At 41.1% G+C, this 25,455-nt stretch overlaps 1 long non-coding RNA gene across 1 annotated transcript; it reads right to left on the bottom strand.

Moving 5' to 3' along the window:
* Positions 1–11,064: 11,064 nt before the first annotated feature.
* On the bottom strand, positions 11,065–23,185 carry LOC134624796 (uncharacterized). Its single transcript, XR_010093653.1, has 4 exons — positions 22,964–23,185; positions 12,044–12,092; positions 11,812–11,875; positions 11,065–11,412 (listed from the first exon to the last, which is right to left on the bottom strand). It is a non-coding gene; the product is annotated as an uncharacterized LOC134624796 (long non-coding RNA).
* Between the last annotated feature and the right edge of the window lie 2,270 nt (positions 23,186–25,455).

The following is a 25,455-nucleotide window of genomic DNA, read 5'->3' as shown; positions in this document are numbered from 1 at the left end:
AAAGACTGAGGTGATGGTTTTTGGTCGCCCTAAATGTGTATTTAGATGCCAGCTGATGACTGTCCCTTAATGTAATCAGAACTGAGCATAAACTTAGAGGAGATTGTGCTGTGGAACAATCTGCCTTTAGAGATAAGACAGGCCTCTTCTGTTTGTTTATTATTATTTGATTCTATACTGTTTTATCTTGTTTTAAATATAGGGCTGTTTTAATTTTGATGTTTGTTTTTTTTACCATTTTGTTTTATTCTATTGGTCCTGTGCTGGGTATTTTAAAGTGTTGTATATATAAAGATGGTTTGGATTGGATTGGATAAAATTAAATACATCTTGTTCTCTTAGAATTTACTGTTGTGATCCAGTGTAACTCTTTTTCTCCTCCCTGTTAAGGATCTCTGTGACTACAATAAATTTTCCTCCATGCATCACTGAACTGCAGTGAAGTAAAACTTAATCCTAAGGGCTGCAATACACCAAAGGACATCACTAATAAACACTAATTATACAGAGGCTCACTTTGATTAGTCAATATAGATTATAATCTTGAGCTCATATTTTGTTCTCTGTTCTTCTTGCACCAACATTTTTTTCTGCAGGTAAGAACAGTCGTTAAGAACTATCTTCAGTGTAAAGAAGAACAAGAAGTATTGGAAGTGATTGTACAGCCCCCCACAGAGCACATCATCAAGTTTGTCCAGGATTACATGAAGAGAGAGAAGGATGTGAGGAAGCCTACATCCACAGAAGATCTGTGCTCAGTTCTCCAAAATGTTTAGAACAACCTACCAGCCGAGTTCCTTCAAAAACTGTGTGCAAGTGCACCTAGAAGACTTGATGCTGTTTTGAAGGCAAAGTCTGTTCACACCAAGTATTGATTTGATTTAGAGTTCTCTTTTGTTCATTCACTGCATTTTGTTGATTGAGCTAGCAGGGCTCAAACTAGAACACTGATCAGTCATATTTGTAGGTTATTGCCAATAACCTTCAACTATTAAAATACATTTTGCTAAAGTGACTTTAATGTCTCCTGTATTAGATCAAAATAAGAGAAAACAGATAACCACTGTTGTGATACCCTTTATCTCTCACCTGGGTGTGCTAGTTTTGTCAAGTCAATTAATACAAAGAAGGACTGGCTTTGTTGAGCTTCCTCAGTTAAAACACTAACACAGGTACACACTTAGCCTGTATTTTTGTAGGAAAATTACATTCTGGCAACTTAAGCTCACCATCTGATAACTTAACACGTGAAGTTCAAGATTATAGAAAACAAACTAAAGCAGAATTAAGAGAAACTCTATATTTGTTTCTTTATCAGTACCTGTGAGAAGACTGTTCATACTGTGTTGTTCTCTCTGCAAAGGTTTCTATCAGTAAATTTCAGGAAGACAAAGTAAACATTTACCGTCAGGTCCCGAGCTACTGCTAGAGATACTGTTACTGTGCCACGTGCATATCTTTGGAAATTGAATTAGGTGGCAAAATTTGAGAATTAAAATCAGTTAATTAACTAAAAAAAGATAGAAAACAAGTTGAAAACCAAATTGAAAGGAAATATGTGTCAGTGTGGCCATATTCATCAGCATGAACATCAGACAACTTCAGGTTCTGTCACAACCGGGCAGCCAACACAAGGAAAAGGACTCAGATGCAGACACCACACAGAGGTTTGGAGGAACAGTGTAAAACAAGCTATTATTTTGGCAAAATATGAACTAAAGGTGAGAGGCAAATGAATCTACCCTCTGGAATTGCTCAAACCCATACACTAACATGCGATACTACAAACTCAGGGGACTAAGAAACTGAAAATTAACCCACACTATGGCAAGCAAGAGACTCATAGTTACAAGATTCAATATCCAAGTGGGACACAAGAGCTGAACTATGAAGTACTAAACTATCCATCCACCTATTTGCTTCCGTTTATCCTTTTCATGGTCACGGAGGGTGCTGGAGCCTATCCCAGCTGTCATAGGGCGAGCGGCGGGGTACACCCCGGACAGGTCACTAGTTTGCCGCAGGGCTAACACACAGAGACAGACAACCATTCGCGCTCACATTCACACCTATGGGCAATTTAGATTAATCAATCAACCTTTAGACTGTGGGAGGAAGCCGGAGTACCCAGAGAGAACCCACGCAAACATGGGTAGAACATGCAAACTCCACACAGAAAGACCCCGGCCTGATGGTGGAATTGAACTCAGGACCTTCTTGCTGTTTGGCAACAGTGCTAACCACCGTGCTGCCCCTAAACTATACTGTAGTACTAAACTATATTAGAGCAATCTCAGTAATTCACTCAATAGTCACAAAACATGAACTCATGAGACAAGAGTCAGACTACGTGTGTTGTAGCAGAGTAGTTGGGGTCTGGGATGCGGGTCCTCCCTTCTGCTGCGAAACCAGGGGCGGTCTGCTTGTCTCCACCCCAGGGAAAAGGGTAACATCTCCTGGGTCTAGGTGCTGTTTCCCCCTCTGGGGGCGAGGGTACCTGGACCTGGAGTATAGAGTATGTTTGGGGAGTGTGACACTGTGTGTAGAGTGTCCATTTGTGTCTGTCTCCACATTGGGTGAGTGTCCAGTATTTGTTTATGTGTTTATGTGCATGAGGGTGGGAATGCACGTTTGTGTCTGCGTGTGTCTGTACGTCTATGTCTATATGTCAAGTAACTGGAATGATTAAAATTATTTTAATATTACCTAATAAGACTGATTCAGGACAGACAATTAGTTATTTTAAACTTTTCTAGCAGTCCCTCACTAACAGGGAACAGTCTGTCTATTCTCTCCATCTGTCAGCTGCTGCTGGATCTTCCTCCTCCTCTTCCTCACACACTGCTGAGTTTGTCCTGGTGGATCATCAGGGGTGCAAAGCCTTTATAGAGATTGAAAATGTGACGTCATTGAGGGGTAAAACCGCAAAGGATTGTGGGTATCCGTGGCAAGAGGTACTAGCGCAAGCAGGCTTTCAATTGAAATCAGTTACACAGCGATAAAAAGAAACAAAAAATGGCAAGAAGCTGTTGTATTATTAACTGCAATAGCCGGTCGCATGACAGCCACGGGAAGCCGACGGGTAAAGAGATCGGTTGTTATCGGATTACGTCGTTGAAGAGAAATTGTTCAAGCCATGTTTCCGAAGTAAAAAAGAGCCGACCGATGGCCTGGATTGCAGCCATTCAAAGACCAAATATAATGTCCCAGGACACTCCAGCTCACATGTTAGTCTGCTCCAAGCATTTCCACAAAGGTAAGTGTTTTGTAGTAGTTAATACGTCATTTTTCATAACATAATTGGTGATATAGGTTACAAGCAAGTCTGGCGCTGAACAGAAATTGTCGCGCTATGCTCCTTTGTTTATTGTGCATAAATAGTGAATTGTACTGACAGAATATTGCGTTTCGCTTCTGTTATTACCATGGTACATTGACAAAAACGTATACTTTTATTCACAGGATAAAACAGTTTTTTGTATCACTAATTGCCCAGTACGATTACAACATACAATATTATTGTCACTGCTACATTTCTGTAATGCGTACTAGAAATTATTTCCACTACTAATTAATTACCGTTGAGCTCAAAGGTTATATTAATAAACGGTTAACGAATGTGTATTTATGAAGACGATTTGTGAGACTGGTAAAATTACGATACGTACGATGGTCTTGTGTTCTACACGGTGCATTTCAAGGTCCTGTACCCATCCGTCGGTAAACTGTACCTGGGCTTGTTGCAATGACCTGAAGTTACTAAACTTCATGAGTGTATGCACTCACTCCAAGAACCGTATAATTATAAATCTGAGCGTGGTGAAAGTTGGGCAGCACGCTAACGTCTTTTGTCCACTCTGTGTGCTCCTAAGGGTCTGACCCTTTCACTCCTTTGATTTTTTCCTCGTACCTTTTCTTTGCCTTTTCGTCGAGTCTGTCTTTGTACGGTCCGGCATTGTTCTCCTTCGTTTTGTACATTCCTCTTTTGGGGGGCAAAGAAAAAGCAAGAAGGTATTGAAACCGGCGAATGAACGTTTTGTGGTGCTGCAAATGCTTGCATTTGATGCGGTACTTTGATTGTTTTGCCACGGGTTTCCGGCATGCAATGCGCGAAAGTCACGTGGTCTGTCAATCTCTATTCTTACAAGCCGGATGACTTGTAAGAATGAATGATGCTGCAAAGCATGAAAATGCCATTGGGTCTGCCGTGGTGGTTTACAGGTATCAATTCTTTTCAAATGTATTTTTTAGAAAAATATAGAAAAATAAAAAGTGCATGCAAACCAGTAAACTACGGTGGCCCTGAGAGGCCAAATGGACTGCAACTTCAGAAAACACTTGCAAAAAGAAAAATGCTGCAAAAAGGAAAACACTGCAAAAAGAAAAACGCTGCACTGCAACTTCAAGAAAAACACTGCACTGCAACTTCACAAAACACTTGCAAAAAGAAAAATGCTGCAAAAAGATACTGGCGCCAACGGGTCCTCTGACCACCACCAGTAGGCAATGGGTGAAGTGTCTTACCCAAGGACACAACGACCAAGACTGTCGGAGCCGGGGCTCGAACCGGCAACCTTCCAATTACAAGACGAACTGCCAACTCTTGAGCCACAATCGCCCCATACCTGAACACATTAACTGCAACACTCCTTAATGACTTTGACTTATTAGTATTTGTTCTAGAGTTTAAAAAAGCTTCATTTCTAAGGCTACATTAAACATTATCTTTGTTAGAATTATCTTTGAATGTATATTCCAGATATCTGTAGTATCATTAGAATCATGAGATTACAACACATTTACCTCTCCTCCACTTCTTTGAAGTGTCTCCCTGTCCCAGCGCACTGGTAAGCATGTTTTAGTTCGTGCAACTGGTCCGTCAGGTTATTGTCTCCCCAGGAACATTTCCGTTGTGTCTTTTCCTATTTCGTTGTGCTTTGTGTGCTTTTGCAGTGTTTTTCGTTTTGCAGCGTTTTTCTTTTTGCAGCATTTTTCTTTTTGCAGGTGTTTTGTGAAGTTGCAGTGCAGCGTTTTTCTTTTTGCAGCATTTTTCTTTTTGCAAGTGTTTTCTGAAGTTGCAGTCCGTTTGGCCTCTCAGGGCCACCGTAGTAAACAAATTAAAAGAAACAAGTACTGTTGAGAAACTATAATACAAACAAAGAAAACATAATACCAAACAGCTAAAACAATAAATGAGAGCAGGTGAACAGATTCCCCACAAAGACGTGAACACAAATCCCGGACCCGATGCATCAGTGACATGTCGTCTTTCTCACCTGACAGCATGAACACGGACACGCCGTCGGGGCAGAAAGTCAACATCTTACTGATTCTGAGCTGCAGCTTTTGTTCCTCTCCGACCAAAAGAAAGCTTCATGACGATACCCAGCCCTAGTGAGTAGCCTAAGCCCAACAGAAGTGGATGTAGCTGTGGGTAAAGAGAAAAGATGAAAAGGTTGATGACACATTATATGCAGTAAATGCATGCCCAAGTGTCCCCTCTCCCCACTGCCTGTCAATAAAGAACTTTGTGTTGACAAGATTGTTAGGTAATCATTTACAAATCTATAATATCTGCATGGACAGCGTTAACTAATGAGGTTGAAAAAGTCAATACTTACATTTAAAAGTTTACTCTTCGGCCACCACGATTCTGCCATCTGCAGCAGTCAAAGCTGCGCTATGAATTCTGGGATATGTTGGGCCACGAATGATACACACGACTCATCCTTCAAGTCCGGGGAAATGAAGGGCGCATTTGGAATTGGGACAGCCTTCATCACGTCGCTGTGGTATAATCAGCCTTCAAATGGGGTCTCAAAATTGTACCAAAGAACTCTGTACCTCCCTCCATCCAACCACACACTTCTTCGGGTTTGCCATCAGCCCTGCCTGCCTCAGGGAAACCGTGACCGTGACCAACCACTGCACATGCTCCACCGAGGTATCACTTTGAATGACAACATCATCCAGGTAGGAAACAGCATATGCAGTGTGAGGACGCAGCTATCGCTACAGGAGGTGCTGAAAAATGGCCGGGGCTTCAAACAAGCCAAACGGAAGTGTGACGAATTGGTAGGAACCATACAGAGTGGAGAAGGCCGTTTTTGTCTTTGGACTCTGCAGACAAGGGAATCTGCCAATCAGCTGCATTTCAAAGTGGTGCTCCATGAGAGTCGTGCACACGGGCAGGGGGGAGAACACATCTGCAAAGCTCGGTTGAAATGCAGGAACATCTGCTTTATTGGAATGTGTGAGATGTTGATCACAATGCATCTTAAACACACTCTCTGAAAATATCATGCCCAAAGCACATTTTTGAGAAAAATCACATATTTTTGTCCTTGAAGAGCATTTCAGAGTTTTTAATGAGCTGCAGGAACCCTGTTCTGTGTGAGTGGAGAACAGCCAAGTCTCCTCCTCTGATAAACCTCCACATGTACCACTGAAAACAGTTAAATTAGTTTGAATCCAAAATCATGGCTCAAACTACTTGTTCTCAGACCAATTCTTAATTTTTCACACCAAACTGTTTAATAGGACAAACCTTACACAGAGTTCATCAAATATAACTAACGCTTTAACATTATCAGGATTTCATAATACAAACTTCAAATCAACAGGAAAACAGCTGCAGAACATGTGGATCAAAATGAATTCATTAATAAACAACACGTGGACTTCAAGGATACAGTAAATACACTAAAGTGAAAGGAGGAGCCAAAATTTGAAGTTATTTGAATTAAGTAAAAGTCACCTGTGATCTTTAAAATGGTCCTGATGTGTGCTGCTGTTTTTACCTTTCAACATTTCTTTGCTGTCACTGTGAATACGAATGTGTTCTTTGCCCAAGTAAATAAAGGTTACACTGACTCACTGCTTCATCTTCTGGTACAAACTGGTATTATATGGAAGCACAGCCCAAAACCAGTTTAGCTTGAGTTTCTTTTTTCTGGACATAAAGTCACAGCAGGTGTTGTTTCAAAGCTGGTGGACAGATTTAGTTCATTTTGGAAGCTTTAAGAGCAACTGCTGTGAAAATATTTGCAGTTCCATGTGTGTACGTTCATGTTTGTTACGATGACCTGATTGTGAGAAGCTTTTGTCACAGTGTCTGCACTTGTATGGTTTCTCTCCTGTGTGGAATCGCTTATGCTTTTTCATTGAGCTCACGTGCAGTGGTGAAGGATGACCCACACTGGTCACAGATGTGCTTTTTGACCCCACTGTGGAAGAGTTCATGTATTTTTAACGTACTTGGTGTGTGGAAGCCTCTCCCACATTCTTTGCAGTAGTTAATTTTGTCTCCAGTGTGGCTATGTTGATGTGTTTTTAGGTCCCGTTGATGATTGACGTTTTTCCACAAAGGTCACAGAGAAACTCTTTCCCACCACCACAGTGATGACAGGGTTGAGAACTGGATCCATGTGCTTTGCTCCACTTCTAAACAAAGACAGTGTAAGTCAGGGAATTCCTTCAACATTTTTATCCTGAATGTTGCCTGAAATAAAAAGCATCTCTGCCAACGTCCAATTAAATTTAAATGTTTACACTATAAAACTCAGGTTACTTCTTCATTTTTCCAAACAGTTCATTCAGTATAACTCCATAAGTTTACTGATCAGACTTTTTCCAAACACTCAGGTTACAATTACAAGATAAAAACATCAATACATCCTCACAGTAACTGCACTTGTAGAGTTACTTTCTGGTGTGGATCTGTTGGTGGTTTCTCAGGTGATGTGGATATTTAAAAGTCTTCTCACACAGGTCACATTTATAAGGTCTCTCCTCAGTGTGGCTAAACATGTGTTGTTGTAACTGTGCATCTGTTGCAAACAGTTTCCCACACTGATCACAGCAGTAAACATCACTTCCAGTGTGAATCCGTAGGTGACTATTTCGGTAGTGTTTGTCGCTGAAACTTTTTCCACAAAAGTCGCAGCTGTACGCCTTAATTCCAGAGTGGGTAAGTACATGCCTCTGTAAACCGTCAATACGAGCAAAAGCTTTACCACACAAGTAACAGCTGTGTGCTTTAAATCCACTGTGGATCAGTTGGTGTGTTTTTAAGTGTGCAGCCAGGGTAAAAGACTTTCCACACAAGTCACAGCTGTAAGCTTTAACTCCACTGTGGATCAGTTGGTGTGTTTTTAAGTGTGCAGCCAGGGTAAAAGACTTTCCACACAAGTCACAGCTGTGAGGTTTATCTCCACTGTGTATGAATTGGTGTGTTTTTAAGGTATGAGCCATGGTAAAAGACTTTCCACACAAGTCACAGTTGTAAGGTTTAACTCCACTGTGGAAGAGTTGGTGTGTTTTTAAGGTCTGAGCCAGGGTAAAAGACTTTCCACACAAGTCACAGATGTAAGGTTTAACTCCACTGTGGATGAGTCGGTGTCTTTTTAAGTGTCCAGCCTGGGTATAATCCTTCCCACACTCATCACAGCTGTAGGTTTTCTCTCCCTTTCTTCTGTGAGGTTTGTCGGCCTCCTGAGAGCGCTGACTACTGGCTCCATGTTGGTCCTGCAGTGACAGAGATACAAACAGAGGCAGTGAGTGAAATGCAGTCGTGGAACAAACTGAAACTCCCTCCATTGGTGGAATCAAACATGTCAAAAAACTCATTGTAGGTGTGTTACCACCACCTTCTGGTGATAGCATCACATTACAATGATGTGCTACAATGAGAGTTGTAATGAAAACTAGAAAGCGAAAATTTCAGAAGAAATTTTAAGTGTGCCTATGCCGCTGCTAATCAGTGTAGTTTGCCATTCATACGGCTACAGAGAGCAAAAATCCGAGCAGTTTGCTTCCAGCATCCACACAATAATAAATCCGATGAATAGTAATAAGTGTGCCTCTTGGCATAGGCACACTTAATGACATTATTGAAGAAATATTGATCAGTAGAGAACCTCTTTTACTTCAGAAAAAAAATCAGAGTTCAACTGATGATATTGTTGTTTCAATGTGTGTAGAGAAAATATGATCTTTGTATTTTCTTGTAACTTCTGTGGTTTTTGGTTGTGAATGTAGATTCTGTATATATGGAGGAGCCCAGGATGGAAAAGATAATGCTGCTGTTGATGGGTTTTTAAAAACCAACCAGCTGTACACACAGTTTCAATAACAGTGTAACTGTGATGTTTTTCTCACCTTTTGTGTTGAAGTCATTGTTTCCTCTGTAGTGGCTGATTTCAGTCCAAATGGCTGAAAATGTTCCTCTGCTGCACCACCAGACTCTTCTCCTCCTGTTACTCAGCTGGGACACAAAAAGTATTTATTTGTATTTTATCTCTGACAAAAGAAGCAGAGCAAATAAACATCACTAAACTCCTCAGTGACAACAATACCTATGAAGCTTCAAGGTGAAACCTGTGAGATTGTGATATTATCTTATGTTATACCTCTAATTAAAGACTGTGAGATTATTATGTAGTTTCAGTTGGCATTATTCTCCTGAATTAGAAGAAGTCTTGTATCACATTAGACTGCTGATTAATGGTGAATGAATGATATTGTTTTATGATGCATTATACTGCTGGGGTATAAGAAATACTGTTGTCAGAGACTCATCACCTTATTTGCCTGATTAGAAAAGAACAGAACAGACTGCACAGGGAGCCGAGGTCATAACTTAGGTGCTTTGTGAGAGAAAGAATGTGAATGTTTAGGCTTTTACGACTAGGTGGGGGCCACTAAGGCTGTAAGAGTTTGAGTAACCCTCCACCGGTTTGAGATTTGCTGTGACCCTCTGCATGCATGTCTCCCCATCATGATGGTTTGTGCTCAAAAGTGTTGAATTGTGTGTAATAAAGTAATTGTTGATTGAGCATTGTCCTTCCTTCAGCCCAAAGATCGAAAGAACAGGGAGATCCTAACAAACCCCAGATACAAAAAGAAAGTCATCAGTTGAAAAGGAAAAACCCTTGACCCCCCTCCATATCACCGCCTCTACCAAGGGGACGCTACACCCTGCATATATGGACTTCCATAGATCCACAAAGACGGAGTCCCGATTAGTCTCAATGGTAGCAGTATAAACTCAGCCACCTACAACATTTCAAGCACCTCATTACCATCCTAGCTCCCCTAGGATGGTTATGAGGTTTTTAAAAACCATTTTGAAACTCTCTTTGTTAATGTGGAATTCTAAAATCATTTTACAAATGGAGAATGTATTCTACAATTCATCATCTAAGCATCTAAGAATTGTGTATTTCGATGTGTGTGGCTATTGTGGTTCTCCATATGGTGGTACAAATAGAGGACATAGAGGAAGTGGCACACATCACGAGGGGGTACATGTTAAAGGTGTTAACAAGACACAGTGTGGTTGGCTAGGTTAACTCACAAGCAGAATTTAGCTGTGCCTGACTACAATAGAGACTTTCTTCTTTAGATATTTCTGAAACAACACTGTAAAATCTAATTAGTTCCCAGAACTCAAAAAAATTGAGGAAACTCGTTGCCTCAAAAAAATTGAGTAAAGCTTAGCTACAAATGACTAAGTTAGGACAACTTATTTATTTTGAGTAGTCTGTACAAGCTCATTTGTTCCCAGAACTCAAAAAATTGGATCAAGTTTACGTAAGATGACCAAGTTAGGGCAACTTACTCATTTTGAGTACACTGTACAGCCTTATTAGTTCCCAGGACTCAAAAAAATTGAGGAAACTCGTTGCCTCAAAAAAAACTAAGTAAAGCTTACTTAAGATGACTGTTAGGACAACTTATACATTGCAAGTCTGCAGTATTAAGAATAACTTGATATTTCTGACTGTACAATACTAATTGTTTACCTACTGACAAACATTTCAAGTTCAACTACATGAAAAAACAATTTGTGGTAACCTGAATATGATTAAAAATAATAACAACACTTTTTGTAATGATGTTAAAATCAGCCCAACTTTTATTTTCAAACACAACAAAGTATAACAGCCAACATAATGGACACTGTCCTCTTGAACAACAAACAATTATATTGCCATCACTGTTATAATCTTACAATGGAACAAAGTCTCAGATGTAATTATTCTGAAAAGAAGTTTAGGCCTACCACAAGCTTGTTTTGTACTTACATTACTTATATAATCAAAATAAAATATTTATTGTTCTGTCACAAGTGCAGTCTCTAATTTAAACAACACATTTGTTTTCCATTCCAACACAGGAGCTGGAATGTTGTAATATTTTAAGGATGGCTTGTTTCCAGTCCAGGCATTACTGCCTGAATGACTGTCATGGATCAGGGTGATCCAAATGTAGGTGCAGAAGAAAGTCTTTAACTTCCCTTAAGTACAGTGGCAGTGGATGTGGGTTGGAGATGCAATGAGCTTGAACCTGCAGGCGACCATCTTCACTGACCACACCATCTGTGACGGAGGACTCATCTCTCCTGGTGTCCTGCAAGCAAACAATCATATTTTTTTGGAACATGAACTTAATTGCTTTCTTAAAACATTTTTTTCTGCATTTGGTATAAAACAGACTCCAATTTAGACAATCTCAGGCTCCCTCCCCACCGGAGAGGTGGCATTCAATGTCCCAATTGTCAGTCTGGATAGCCCTGACCACCACCCGACACACAATAATGTCATGAAAGCATAATTTTAAAAAGGGCTATGCAAAAATGGCCAATAACTTTCATTCTAATGATGTGCAAAATGATTTGGGCACAAAACAAATTTTGCTGTTAGAAAACTTGCAGACTTCACTATATACAGTGTAGACCCTCTAAACTAAGTTTGGGGGATGTGATCTTTCAAGAAATGCAGACCAAACTGTTGTTGTTTGTTTACTTACACAGCATGTCTTGTAGAAATAACTGGAGTCACCAGCAACAGCATAGTGCAGTCATATCTCAAGTCTAATAACAGAAGACAGGAAAAGATCAGTAAAGAAACAACTTCCCCAAACCAAAGCACAAATAAAACAATAAGTAAAACAGGCTGATCTAAAGTATGATTAAAGCTCAGCCTGATTAATATAAATGTCACTGACAGTTGCTAATATATTGGAAAACCAAAATCCTTACCACTGAGTTGATGTCTTTCTGTCCAACAACAGGAGTGCTGGTCCCGAGCCTCAAAGACAGTAAGAAGCAAGCAGAGGGAGAAAAAAACAGAACATTTTTCAGAAACTGATTTGATCCTTAATGGCTGTGCAATCATTGTAACATAGAGTTTGCTTATGTTGTTAAATAAAGGCTAGATTTGACATTAGTAGATGCCACAAATGCTCAAAAGCTGCCACAAAGCATGAAAAAATGGACGTCTCCGAAAACGTCGGAGCATTTTTGCAAATATGTGATGTCTTGATAAATCGAGCAGATATTTGAACTTTACACAACTACATTCTCACCTGAAAATATCTTCAAAGTTTATTTTGACCCAGAAAAGTAATAAGTTTCTTAGCGGAGCTCCTCCGCCATTGCCGCGCTTACAAGTACGCAGGCTCCAACATCTGTGGCCGACAAATGCGATCCTCCTTTTCCCCAGACTACCCTTTCTGGGTCACAAAATAACCTTTTAAGATATTTTCAGGCGAGAATGTAGCTGTGTAATGCTCAAATATGTAGTTAATTTATGCTTAAAGTGCTTCCACGTTTAGCAGCTGATGCTCTGTTATCCACCAGCGCGATAGCTGACCGGGAGGTCAAGGCTTGATAGAGTCTACCAGCACAGCTGGTGTATTGTTTTCAACCCCCTGCAGTCTTTTGCTACTCAGGTTAAACATGATATATATAGTTAGTTAGTTAGTTAGTTAGTTATGGCTATGGATTTAAAATACCCCCCACACCCCACCCTATCCCTAGCGGCTGCACCTCCCGAAGAATTTTGTCTGGGCTCTTATCTCACTTTTTTATTTCAAACAATCAACAGAAAATTTCACAGACATAGTTTTATGTAAGGTTTTTAAGGCTGTGGTGTTAATTTGTAAGTAACATGAGCCCATCGGCAGAAGCAACGCTAGGCTAACACTAACTAGCTAGCAAGATTATAAACCTGGTGCTAAACTAAGAGAAGCCACAAAATCAGTTTGAATAAGAGTAAACTTTTACTCACCAAGTCAGTAAAGAGCCACAGCAATGACAACAATAATATCTCCAGGTTTGCTCAATATATTCCATAACAAATGCGCCATGAACATGCGGACTGATCCGGGAGGGAGTAGGGCGGTAGTCACGTGGCATTTTCAAAACACATCTTTCATCCTTCCGCACTGAGAAGCAAAACTTCCAGCTTACTTAGTTTTTCTAAGTTAAGACAACTCAAATAAATTGAGTTTATTAGCGTTTTTGCATAAAAAGTACTGGTAACATATTTAAATCGAGTTCTAATAACAAATTGATAAAAATTGAGTTCAGCCTATTTAATATTTTTAATTAAACACATTATTACATTTTACAGTGAAGAAGGTGTAGTAAACAGAGATTTGTTTCAGAAAAAGGGGTAAAGTAATTAAAACGACATACATAAGCACAGAATGTTTTAATCCTACTAAAACATACACACACATGCAATGAAGCTCATGAATACCAGATGGTATTTTAAGCCTGTGTTTCTGATTTTATCATCTTGTTTGGTTCACTTAGTGAGATGAGAAGCGATATATGAACTAATGGACTAATATTATATTAGGAAAGATGATTGAATGAAAGCAATGTTGAACAGAAAGCAGCAGAGGGTTTAAAAAAATGAGACTAACAGATTCTTAGTTTCTTGTTCCTGATGATCAGATAAATGATGAGTTCAAATTTCAGTGAAGGAACGAAGAAATAAAGGAGGTCAAAGATTTTAAGTTTTTAGGAATAATTTTTGATTTATGTCTTAAATTGGACAAGCATGTAAAGAAGATTGCTAAGATGGTCAAGGCTAATCTGAATTGTTTTAAGTTAATTCAGCACTATATACCTGCTTGAGCAGCTCAGTTATTTATGCATTTGTCACGTTCCTGGGTCTTTGGACCCAGGGTTTTGAGTTCTAGTTCATTTTTGATGTTTATGGTTTATGTTTAAGTTCTTTAGGTCAGCGAAGTTCTTCCCCTGTATTTAAGTTTCCCGGGGGCGGAGCACACCCAGACCCCCAAGCCTCCGCGCCCGTCCCGGACCCACCCGGGGGCAACCAGGCCACCAGGCCAGTAACCAAGGCTGTACGCATCCACAAGGAAAACACTATCTAGGAGCCATCAGTGGTTTACATTTTAAGAAACATACCTATTACCTACCTCTCTCATCACCTTTAACACGGAAAGAATACTGTTCAAAATGTTATTGTGAGAAGTATTTTAAGGTTTCGTACATAAGAGTAGACAAGTGAGATATTGATTGTTTTTATGTTCAGTAGGGCTGTCACAATTACTCGACTAGTCACGATTACGTCGACTATCAAAATCGGCGACGACTGATTTAATAGTTGACGCATCGTTTCAAGCTTTGTAAGATTACAAAAGACGCAGGGATAAGTAGTAGGATTTAAGAGTGTAATAACGGACTGAAACAGACGATGGCAGCACTGCATGTACAAGGATGCCAGCTGCCATTAAACCCCGAAGAAGAAGTAGCTCTGTCCCAGAATTCATAGCGCAGTTTCCAACAGTTTCCAACAATGGCGGCAGCTAGTTAATTTTAATATTACTCTTATTATTCTTTCTGGGTCACAAAATAAACGTTTAACATATTTTCAGGAAAGAATGTAGCTGTGTAAACTTCAAATATCTGCTCAGTTTATCAAGACATCACATATTTTCAAAAGCGCTCCGACGTTTTCGAAGACATCTGTTACTGACCACCTCTATAGTTAGCCGGGGGCAAGGCTCACTAGATCCCGTGAGAACACCGGACTCCCAGCAAATCATTTTCAAACCCACCGCCGTCTTTTGCTACTCAGGTTAAACATATATAAGTCACTTAGATAACTTAAAAATGTTACTGTTTGGCTTTTTTTGTATTTTATTTGTTCCTGAGTAAATCAGTTTGGCTTTATTCAGCTGTGTAAAAACTATAACTTTAATAAGTTATAGTTTTTACACAGCTGAATAAACGTCAAGCAGACAACTGATTATCAGAATTGTGAGATGCTCGAGAATATACTCCGGTGTCCCGTTATCTTTTAGATAGCAAGGAGTTTATTAAACTTCACCGAAACTTCACCAATCTGCAAATGTCATTAAAATTTAATAAACTATCATCTTGTCTTTATTTTTAGTTAGCACATACCTTAAATACTTAAAGCTGTAAGCTAATGATAGTTATATAAGAGCAGATGCTGCTGGTGCAATAAGCTGTACGTTTTACGTCCAATGGATGCATGATCTGATTAGTCGACTAATCGCAAAGATAATTGGTGACTAGTCGACTATCAAAATAATTGTTTGTGGCAGCCCTAATGTTCAGTCTCAACTGTTAGGAAGTTGATGTGCAGTTAATAAGTGCAATAAATTTTTATAGTGGAAAAGAAAATCGTGAGAGAATCATGATCTCAATTCTAAGCAAAAAAATCATTATTCTCATTTTATGCAAAATCGTGCAGCCCTGGCATCATTGTCACATTTTAGAGAAATATAATCTACTTAGTTTTAAGAGTTTTAATCATTTGTGTTTTCTTAAATCAGTCTTTAAATGTATAAATAGGATGGCCCCAGAGTGTCTTAATAGATACATCCAGAGACAAGATAGTAATCGTAAACGGAAACTGCAAGATATCAATCTTACCCATGATTGCGGTTTTGAGTAATGAACCAGGCTGGGAGTCTTTAAAAGCCTCGGGAATCTTTTGCAGGTGTTTAGAGTTAATTCGTTGATTCAGATGGTTAGGTTAATAGCTCGTTTAGAGAACCTTTTCATGATATGCTTATTTTTTAAGATAGAAATTTTGGGTTTTCATGAGCTATGTATGCCAAAATCATCAATATTAAAACAATGAAAGGCTTGAACTACTTCAGTTGTGTCTAATGAATCTAAAATATATGAAAGTCTAATGTTTATCAGTACATCACAGGAAATAATGAACTTTATCACAATATGCAAATTGTTTGAGAAGGACCTGTATATGGAGAACAGAGTTGGACCCAAAACAGACCCCTATGGCACACCACAACAGACAGGGGTGGAGGAAGAGAAAAAGACAACAGAAAAGGTATACTTCCCCGTGTGCGGCAGCCTGTTACAGCAGCTCTGCTCATTCCGAGTTTCTTTCTTTCTTATCTTTTCTTCTCGTAATTTTTCTATAACTAACGTATTAGTAATTAGACTCTGCAACCATGTTCTACCGTTTTGTGCTAGTTCTGGTCGTTTTTCTTAGTTTTTTTCTACTTTTTTCACCCGTGTGTGGGGACCCAGAGCAGGGATCCTTTGTTTACAGTAAGGATCAGCTGTTAGCGCTGCGTCCCACAGCAGTACTGCCGGCGGACAGACCCGACATTCCCAGCGAGCTGAGGAGGAAAAGACGGGGGTGTCGTGCTGGGAAGGAGCGCCGTCGCCCGAGAAGGAGACGTTATCGACCATCTCTTCCTTCTGTAATTATTGGAAATGTACGGTCTTTGCACAATAAATTGGATGAGCTCACGTCGCTAACCTGGTCACAGAGGGAGTACCGGCAATGTAGCATCATGATGCTAACGGAGTCGTGGCTAACACCGCTAACTCCGGACACGAGTGTGACACTACCGGGATTCCAGCTGCTGCAAGCGGACAGGACGAGAGAGAGCGGTAAGAGGAAAGGAGGGGGACTGGCAGTGTTTGTGAATGACAGATGGTGTAACCCTGGGCACATCACTGTAGAAGAACAACTCTGCAGCAGAGACATTGAGCTGTTAGCCGTTAGCATGCGTCCGTACTACCTGCCCCGGGAATTCTCGCATGTTATCGCGATAACAGCGTATGTCCCCCCCTCGGCCAACGCGGATGCAGCCTGTGACACTCTCCACTCAGTGGTCAGCAGACTGCAAACACAATCTCCGAGAGCCCTCCTCATAATATCAGGGGACTTTAATCATGCCTCACTGGACTCCACACTGCCCACCTTCACCCAGTATGTGACCTGCCCAACCAGAGACAATAAAACACTGGACTTACTGTATGCCAATGCTGAAGAGGCATACAGTTCATCACCTCTCCCTCCCCTGGGCAGATCTGATCACAACCTGGTGCACCTTGTCCCTGTGTATGAGCCCTTAGTGCGCAGGGAGCCACCAGCCACCAGCCACCCGCACAGTACAGAGATGGTCGGAGGAGAGCGAGGAGGCTCTTAAGGATTGTTTTGAGTCGACTGTGTGGGAGGTGATCTGTGACGACCACGGAGAGGACATCGACAGCCTTACTACATGCATTATGGACTATATTAATTTCTGTGTGGATAACACCGTACCTACCAGGACTGTACTCAAGCAGAAGAGGAGGGCCTTCAAATCCAAAGACAAAGAGGAGTTGAAAAGGGTGCAGAGAGAGTTGAGGGGACTGATAAGGAATGGGAAGGATAGCTACAGGCAGAAGATGGAGAACCAGCTTCAGCAAAACAATGTTGGTGAAGTCTGGAGAGGCCTCAGAACCATCTCGGGCCACAAACATCAGAACTCTCTGCCTGGGAGGGATGTGAGGTGGGCAAATGAACTGAATCATTTCTTCAACAGATTTGATTCAGCCATGAAGCAGTCTCCAACATCGGCTGCAGACTCAACCACCCCCACTGCTGCTGTTCCACCTCTGACACCTCAGACACTTCACACCTCCTCTATTCACCCTGCTCACTCCTCCCCACCCCCAACAACAGCATCCAATACACAATCAACACAAGGCTCCAGCCTGTCTCTCTCAACCACCCAGGTTAGGAGGGAACTGAGGAGGATTAATGGCAAGAAGGCAGCGGGTCCAGATGGCATCAGCTAGAGGGTCGTCAGGTCCTGCGCGGACCAACTGTGTGGTGTGATGGAGCACCTCTTCAACCTGAGCCTGAGGCTGGGAAGAGTCCCACAGCTCTGGAAAACCTCCTGTGTTGTACCAGTGCCAAAGACTTCACGCCCCAAGGACCTCAACAGCTACAGGCCGGTGGCTCTGACATCCCACCTGATGAAGACCCTGGAGCGGCTGGTCCTGGCTCAGCTTCGGCGCCTTGTGAGCTCATCACTGGACCCACTTCAGTTTGCCTACCAGCCTGTCATTGGAGCGGATGATGCCGTCATTCACCTCCTACATCGCTCCCTCGCTCACCTGGAGACCGCTGGGAGCACTGTGAGAATCATGTTCTTTGATTTCTCCAGTGCCTTCAACACTATTCTTCCCTCGGTTCTGAAGGACAAGCTGGAGAACTCTGGAGTGGACCATCACCTCACTACCTGGATTTTGGACTACCTCACCGACCGACCACAGTATGTGAGGACTCAGGGCTGTGTGTCGGACAGGGTCGTCTGCAGTACGGGGGCCCCACAGGGAACGGTTCTGGCTCCGTTCCTCTTCACCATCTACACTGCAGACTTCTCCCACAACTCCACCCAGTGCTTCCTGCAGAAGTTCTCTGATGACTCTGCTATAGTCGGCCTCATCACTGATGGGGACGACAAGGAGTACAGAGGACTGACTCAGGACTTTGTGGACTGGTGCCAGCTGAACTACCTCCAGATCAATGCCAGTAAAACCAAGGAGCTGGTGGTAGACTTCCGCAGGCACAAACATCCTCCACTGCAACCACTGAACATCCAAGGTATGGACATTGAGACTGTGGACAGCTACAGGTACCTTGGTGTTCATCTGAACAGCAAACTGGACTGGACTCATAACTCAGACACCCTCTACAGGAAAGGGCAGAGCAGACTGTACCTGCTGCGGAGACTCAGGTCGTTTGGAGTGGAGGGCCCACTCCTGAAGACCTTCTATGACTCTGTGGTGGCCTCAGCCATCTTTTATGGTGTGGTCTGCTGGGGTGGCAGCATCTCTGCTGGGGACAGGAAGAGACTGAACAGGCTGATCCGAAGGGCCAGCTCTGTTCTAGGATGCCCTCTGGACCCAGTGGAGGTTGTGAGTGACAGGAGAATGGTGGCTAAGCTGTCATCCCTGCTGGACAACATCTCCCACCCCATGCATGAGACTGTGACAGCACTGAGCAGCTCCTTCAGTGGGAGACTGCGGCACCCACGGTGTGGGACGGAGAGATTTCGCAGGTCTTTCCTCCCCACTGCTGTCAGACTCCACAACAAAGACTTTAACTGATCATACACACACACATCCACAAATGTGCAATAACACAAATGTGCAATAATCTTTCTGGCACCGTTGTATTTTTCACTCTGTTGTATATAGCATTTGTATTCTATTTTTATCCTATTGTATATTTTATTCTATTTTATTCTACTGTATATAGTATTCTATTTTTATTCTATTCTGTACAGTTGTGTACTGTATTTATTCTTATTTTATTTTATTCTAAGTGTCCTTCATAACTTTTGCACTGTCCACTTCCTGCTGTGACAAAACAAATTTCCCACGTGTGGGACTAATAAAGGTTATCTTATCTTATCTTATCTTAAAAAGACCTCTCTGACAAATAAGATTTAAACCATGGTAAAATCGTGCCTTTTAGACCAACAACGTGTTCAAGTCTCGATAAAAGAAGGCTGTGTCAAAGGCAGCAGTCAAATCTAAAAGGACTAAAACAATAGAGCAACCTGAGTCGACAGTTAAAAGAAGATCATTAAAAACTTGTAAAAGCGCCGTCTCAGTACTGTGAAGAGATTTAAAACCAGACTGGAACACTTCACAAATGCCATGAGTGTCTAAAAACATCTGAAGTTGCTTGAAAACAATCTTTTCCAAAATTTTGGACTTAAGAGAGTTTAGAAATTGGCCTGAAGTTAGAAAGTACATTTGGATCAAGAATTTTCTTCTTAGTAATGGGTTGCACAACAGCATGTTTGGAAACAGCTGGTACACAACCTGTTGACAATAAAGTATTTAATAAAAATAAAATACTAGGCCCAATGGCATGAAGAGTTTCTTTAAGGAGGCGAGAAGGAAGAATATCTTGTGGGGAATTAGACGGTTTTAAGTGATCAATTACTTCCTTCACTGCAGAAAAGGTCAAACGCTCAAACTGCTGAAAAACAGCCGAGCATTTACAAGGTGGATCTAGGTCTAACACTGCCTGGGAATACAGTGTTCGTAAGGTTGAGATTTTTTTAATGAAGTGATTCAAAAGGAATCACTGGAGCTTGTTTTCTTTCAATTTTCTCTCTGCACGTCGACATTCACGTCTGAGAGTGCGGGTGGTTTCATTCAGCCAAGGTTGATGTGAAGATTTGGTGCGTTTAGTCCTTAGTGGAGCAACAGAGTTAAGGATAGTGGAGCATATTGAGTTAAAAAGGTTAGCTAGGTCATCAGCTGATAGTTTCGCACCGGGGTTGGTATCACAGAGGACCGAGTTAGTAAAAGCAGAGGAAAAGCGAGCAGCAGTCACTGAATTTATCATGCGCATCTGATGCACAGGTCGCTCGCTGTCCAACTCCACGTTACGCACTGTACATAACTGGGAAATGATCCGATATCCCACAGTCCTTGATTTCTGTAATACAGACATCAAGATCATATGCAAGCACCAGATCAAGTGTATGACCCTTCTTATGAGTTGGATCACTTACCCACTGAGTGAGATTAAAAGTGTCAATAAGGGCAAGGAAATCTTTTACTAGTCGTCCAGTCTCACAGCATACATGGATGTTAAAATCACCAGGAATTAAAACACGGCCATATCCTAACATAAGATTCCCCAGTAAGTCAGCAAACTTGAGATTAAAATCCTTAACGCCTTTCGGTGGACGATAAACCACCGCGCAGACAGCTGATGGAGCACAGTTCATTTCCAAAAGCTGCCCCTCAAAGCTTCCATATGAAACAGGTGGCAGTTTGCAATGGATACTGAGAGAGGACTCTTTGTTAGTGATCTTAATAGTATTTTTTTCATATTAATGTAAATTTTCATCTAATTGAACACAATCTATTTGTGTATGATTGTCACCCAAAGAGGGAGAGAGGAAAGGGGAATGTGAGGAGAAAGTACAAGGTCAGGAAAAACCAGGGGCGTTTATCAATATGCGTACTTGTGCGTACTTGCGTTCTCGTGTACTCGTGATACGTCATCAGTCGGAGACCAAGTACTGTTCCAATTCGAAGTACGCATCACGCCGAGAACGCGAAAAAGTCCCGGATGTGTTCTTGATCCGCCCATTTTATCGAGCATGCATCGGTGTAGACTTGGGACAGCTATATATCCCAGAATGCATTTCGTCCAAAACTCAACAGCGGACTCCCGGCACATCGTCCCCCCCCCCCCCCCCCCCTCGCGGTCCTCTCACTACTCAGGTTAAAGAAACTCCAGCAGCTGTCTATAGTATTGAGTGTCCACTAGAATAGAAATAAAAGCGTTCTAACATCTCACCTGCTTGTTTTTATTAAGGTATGTACACGTATGTACATGTACACTATTTTTATTAATAGAGGTTTCACTACTGAGGTTAAAAATGATATATAAGTCACTTAGATCACTTCTAAATGTTAATGTTTGGTTTATTTCAGTGTTTTATTTGTTCCTGAGTAAACTGGTTTGGCTGTGATTAAAGTTAAGCTTCATAACATGTTACTCACAGTTAAATTAAGAGGGGACGGCAGTAAAAACTCCGGACCTGTGACATCATCACGCATGCTGGTGTTCCGACTGTACAAATCACGAGTCCGTGCTCGCGTACTTGAGAATTGAGAAACGGCCCACGAGTCCGTGCTCGCGTTCTCGGCGGGTACGTACTCCTGTGCGTTCTCGGCGAGTACGTACTCGCGTACTTGGGCATTGATAAACGGCCCAGGTAAGAAAACAGACAACTGACAGGCAAAACAGAAACTGTTAAACTGACAAAGAGAAAAAACCTGATTTTGCTCACACAATCTGGAGGTTGTGTTCTCCCTATATTAAAGCTGCTATACAGAATCTGCAAAACAAACTGGGTTGAAACATGTTTGACCCTCTTTAACAACATTCCAACATAACATTATCATTGATTGGGGAGATTAAAATTAATGATATATTTTATGTGGTTCAGTCACAACTCTATTAAAACCTCAGCCAGTAATAGGTAGGCCAACTTCTGGACCATCTAGTTGTCTGTATGACTGCTGCAGTACATACATCACATTTGCACACTATCAGAAAGTGCCAAACAGAGCCCTGGTGGAGTGAGGAGCTGTAAAGAGAAGCACAGCGCTCTGTTTATATTCTAAAAGTGTTTTAAGCTTGTTCCAAAGATTCTGTACTGCAGCTTAAAATGTCAAGCTCTCCTAAGTACCACTATGAAAGCATGAAACTCATAAATCTTACAACACAAAATTATTATTAAATTAGTAAAATTAGTAACTGCACTAAAGATTTTTTCATACATTGTATACATTCTACCACAGGCAAAGTTGCCTCCATTTTTATAGTTTCTATTAATATTTTGTAATAATTTATTCTGTTTTCGGAGTGTTTTTTAATGGTGTGATCCTTGAATCGCCCCTGGCTGGGAGTAAATACAGATGCATCTGGAGATCATCCTATGAAGTCCTATTCTAAAGGCTGATCTGAGGAGCATTCCTCACACAAACCTTTATAGCGTAAGGGGGGACGGGCGGCGGGGGTAGCTCCACTACTCTCTCTCTATTATTCACCCTGGGGTTGCCCTCCCCCAGGCTTGTACCTGTGGCTTCCTGTCCTAGGGGTGGGGGTTGGCTGTTCTCCTGCCCTGCAGCCTTTTGTTCATATTCAAAGACTATTTTTCTGTATGTATTCTTACCCCCTAGCAACCGCCATAATATAATGTTGCAAGCAATCACGAACTCTACAGTCTGTCTAACTCCAGTATATACCAAGCAATCTATTATTCTCAACAGAGATAAACTCAACATAAACTGAACCCACATTAAAGTTAGCTCGATGCTTACCTTTAGAAACTCCGTGATGAAGCTGGAAGTCTTTCCAAACAGATCAGGGAGCAGAGACCCACGTGGTTCACGGTGATCTCAGCTACAATCCAGGGACAAAGGGTGTGCAGATCGATGCAGATATCGATCCAAACGTTGGTAGTGGTATATGTTCCTGTAAATTTACTACTTTACTCCCGTTTCATGAAAAAGCAGCTCTCTCTGCTCGACTCCTCTCCTGCACACACACTTTGCTCCGCCCCCTTTTCCCTGCTCTGCTGTGATTTGTGGCTGTGCGGTCACGTGACTCAGTTGCACAACCCTTTCCCTAAACGCTTACCTTACCCTCGAGGAAAACGTCATCGTTAGAAGGAGAATTGCTAAGGACTCGGGAAAAGAGAGGATCGGTGCTGAGAATTGGAACAGCCTTTTTTTTAGTAGCGCACACAGCTAACTAGTGTTACTGTGTTAGATGCCTGAATGTTGCTCATGGTCTGATGGGAAATAATGTTTCTTTTTTTATTATCTGTTTTATTGGGACAGCAGTTGAACAAAACAATTGTATGCATTTTTACACTTTCTTTGCTGTTACATTTTTAAGTTATAATTAAAAAAATAAAGAAGAAGGAAAAAGAAAAAAGAGAGAGGGAAAAAAGGGGGACTAGGGTTGGAGGGCAGCAGGGCAGGTAGGTTTACATAATACTCAGGGTTGTAACATCTTATACAAAATCACATCTCATATGCTTAACATAGTCTGTCCATTTAGACCATATTCCGTAGAAGGTATCCCTCTGAAGTTTAAGAGAAAATGACACTTTTCCCATCGTATAGATCTCTTGTACAGAATGTATCCAGTCTTCCATCGTTGGTGGTTCAGGTTTTAGCCATCTTCTCGTAAGAGGCTTTTTACTTGCGGCCAGTAGGATATACAGGAGTCTTCTGTCGTTGGAATTCAGTTTATCCACTGGTACATTGCACACAAAATGGTCTCAAAGGTTGAAGGAAAAACAAAAGAAAAAACATTTTGTAAATGATCATGGATTAGAGACCAATACTGGCGGATAACTTTACAGTCCCAAAAGATGTGGAAATGGTTGGCTCCGTCTCCACCACATCTCCAACATTTATCACCAATTCCTCGATATCTTTGTTGAGCAGGGGTAATGAAAAATCTCATAATGCTTTTCCAGCTAAATTCACGCCAAACATTAGACCGTGAGCCCAACACTTCTCTGTAATTGACAAATTACCATGCTTTTCCCACTTCGCTTTAATATACAGAGTGATGTCATTTTTACACCGTAGGATGCTGTTGTATAATTTGGAAATAATTTTACTTTGCGCTCCAGATTTGGTTAGTAATAAGAATGTTTCTGCAAATTGTAATTCTTTTAGGTTCACTTTTAAGTTTTGATTAAAGTAATTTCTGATCTGTAGATATCTAAAAAATCCATCTGGCCCCAAGTCATGTTTACTCCTTAAAGATTCAAAGCTTTGAAATGCTCCCTTATGGACACATGAATAATAATTAGTTATACCCTTTGAAATCCAGTTTTTGAATCTAATATCATATTGATTTGGAGTAAAATCTGAATCATATAAACACCATCTTAAAACTTTAGAGGCATTTTCCAAACCACCAATTTTTATTACTTCTTTCCAAGCAGATATCATTATTTGTAGTATAGGTTTATCTGCCATATATATTTTATTCTGCAATTTTATGTCCGATATTAATGCTGAAACTGGAATTCTTTTCACTATTATTCCTTCAACGTCTTTCCATCCGGCGGTGTAGTCTGGACAACAGAGACAAATCAGTGGTCTTAACTGAGCTGCACAGTAATATTCTCACAGACAGGGAAGCCCACGACCTCCCTTTTCTTTCTTTTAATTGAGCATTTTATATTTAACTCTAACTTTTTTCCGATTCCAGATATATTTTGACAATAATCTATCCCATGCCGCAAACCGTTTTTGTGGTATAGCAATCGGTAAAGACTGAAACAAATATAGCAGTCAGGGGAGAATATTTAATCTGATTGATTCAATCCTTGATTGTAGGTCCAGAAATGGAATAGTGCTCCATCTTTGTATAACTGATTTTATAGATTCATTTAATTCAATTTTTTCAATTCAATTTTATTTATATAGCGCCAAATCACAACAAAAGTCGCCTCAAGGCACTTTATATTGTACAATAGATAGCACAATAATAAATACAGAGAAAAACCCAACAATAATATCATATGACCCCCTATGAGCAAGCACTTTGTCGACAGTGGGAAGGAAAAACTCCCTTTTAACAGGAAGAAACCTCTGGCAGAACCAGGCTCAGGGAGGGGCGGCCATCTGCTGCGACCGGTTGGGGTAAAAGAAGGAAAACAGGATGAAAGACATGCTGTGGAAGAGAGACAGAAATTAATAACAGATATGATTCGATGCAGAGAGGTCTATTAACACATAGTGAGTGAGAAGGTGACTGGAAAGGAAAAACTCAATGCATCATGGGA

Source organism: Pelmatolapia mariae, linkage group LG3_W (genome assembly GCF_036321145.2).
Source record: "Pelmatolapia mariae isolate MD_Pm_ZW linkage group LG3_W, Pm_UMD_F_2, whole genome shotgun sequence".
NCBI classification, from domain to species: domain Eukaryota; kingdom Metazoa; phylum Chordata; class Actinopteri; order Cichliformes; family Cichlidae; genus Pelmatolapia; species Pelmatolapia mariae.
The sequence above is the reverse complement of the archived record's forward strand: the minus strand, read 5'-3'. Positions and strand labels throughout refer to the sequence as shown.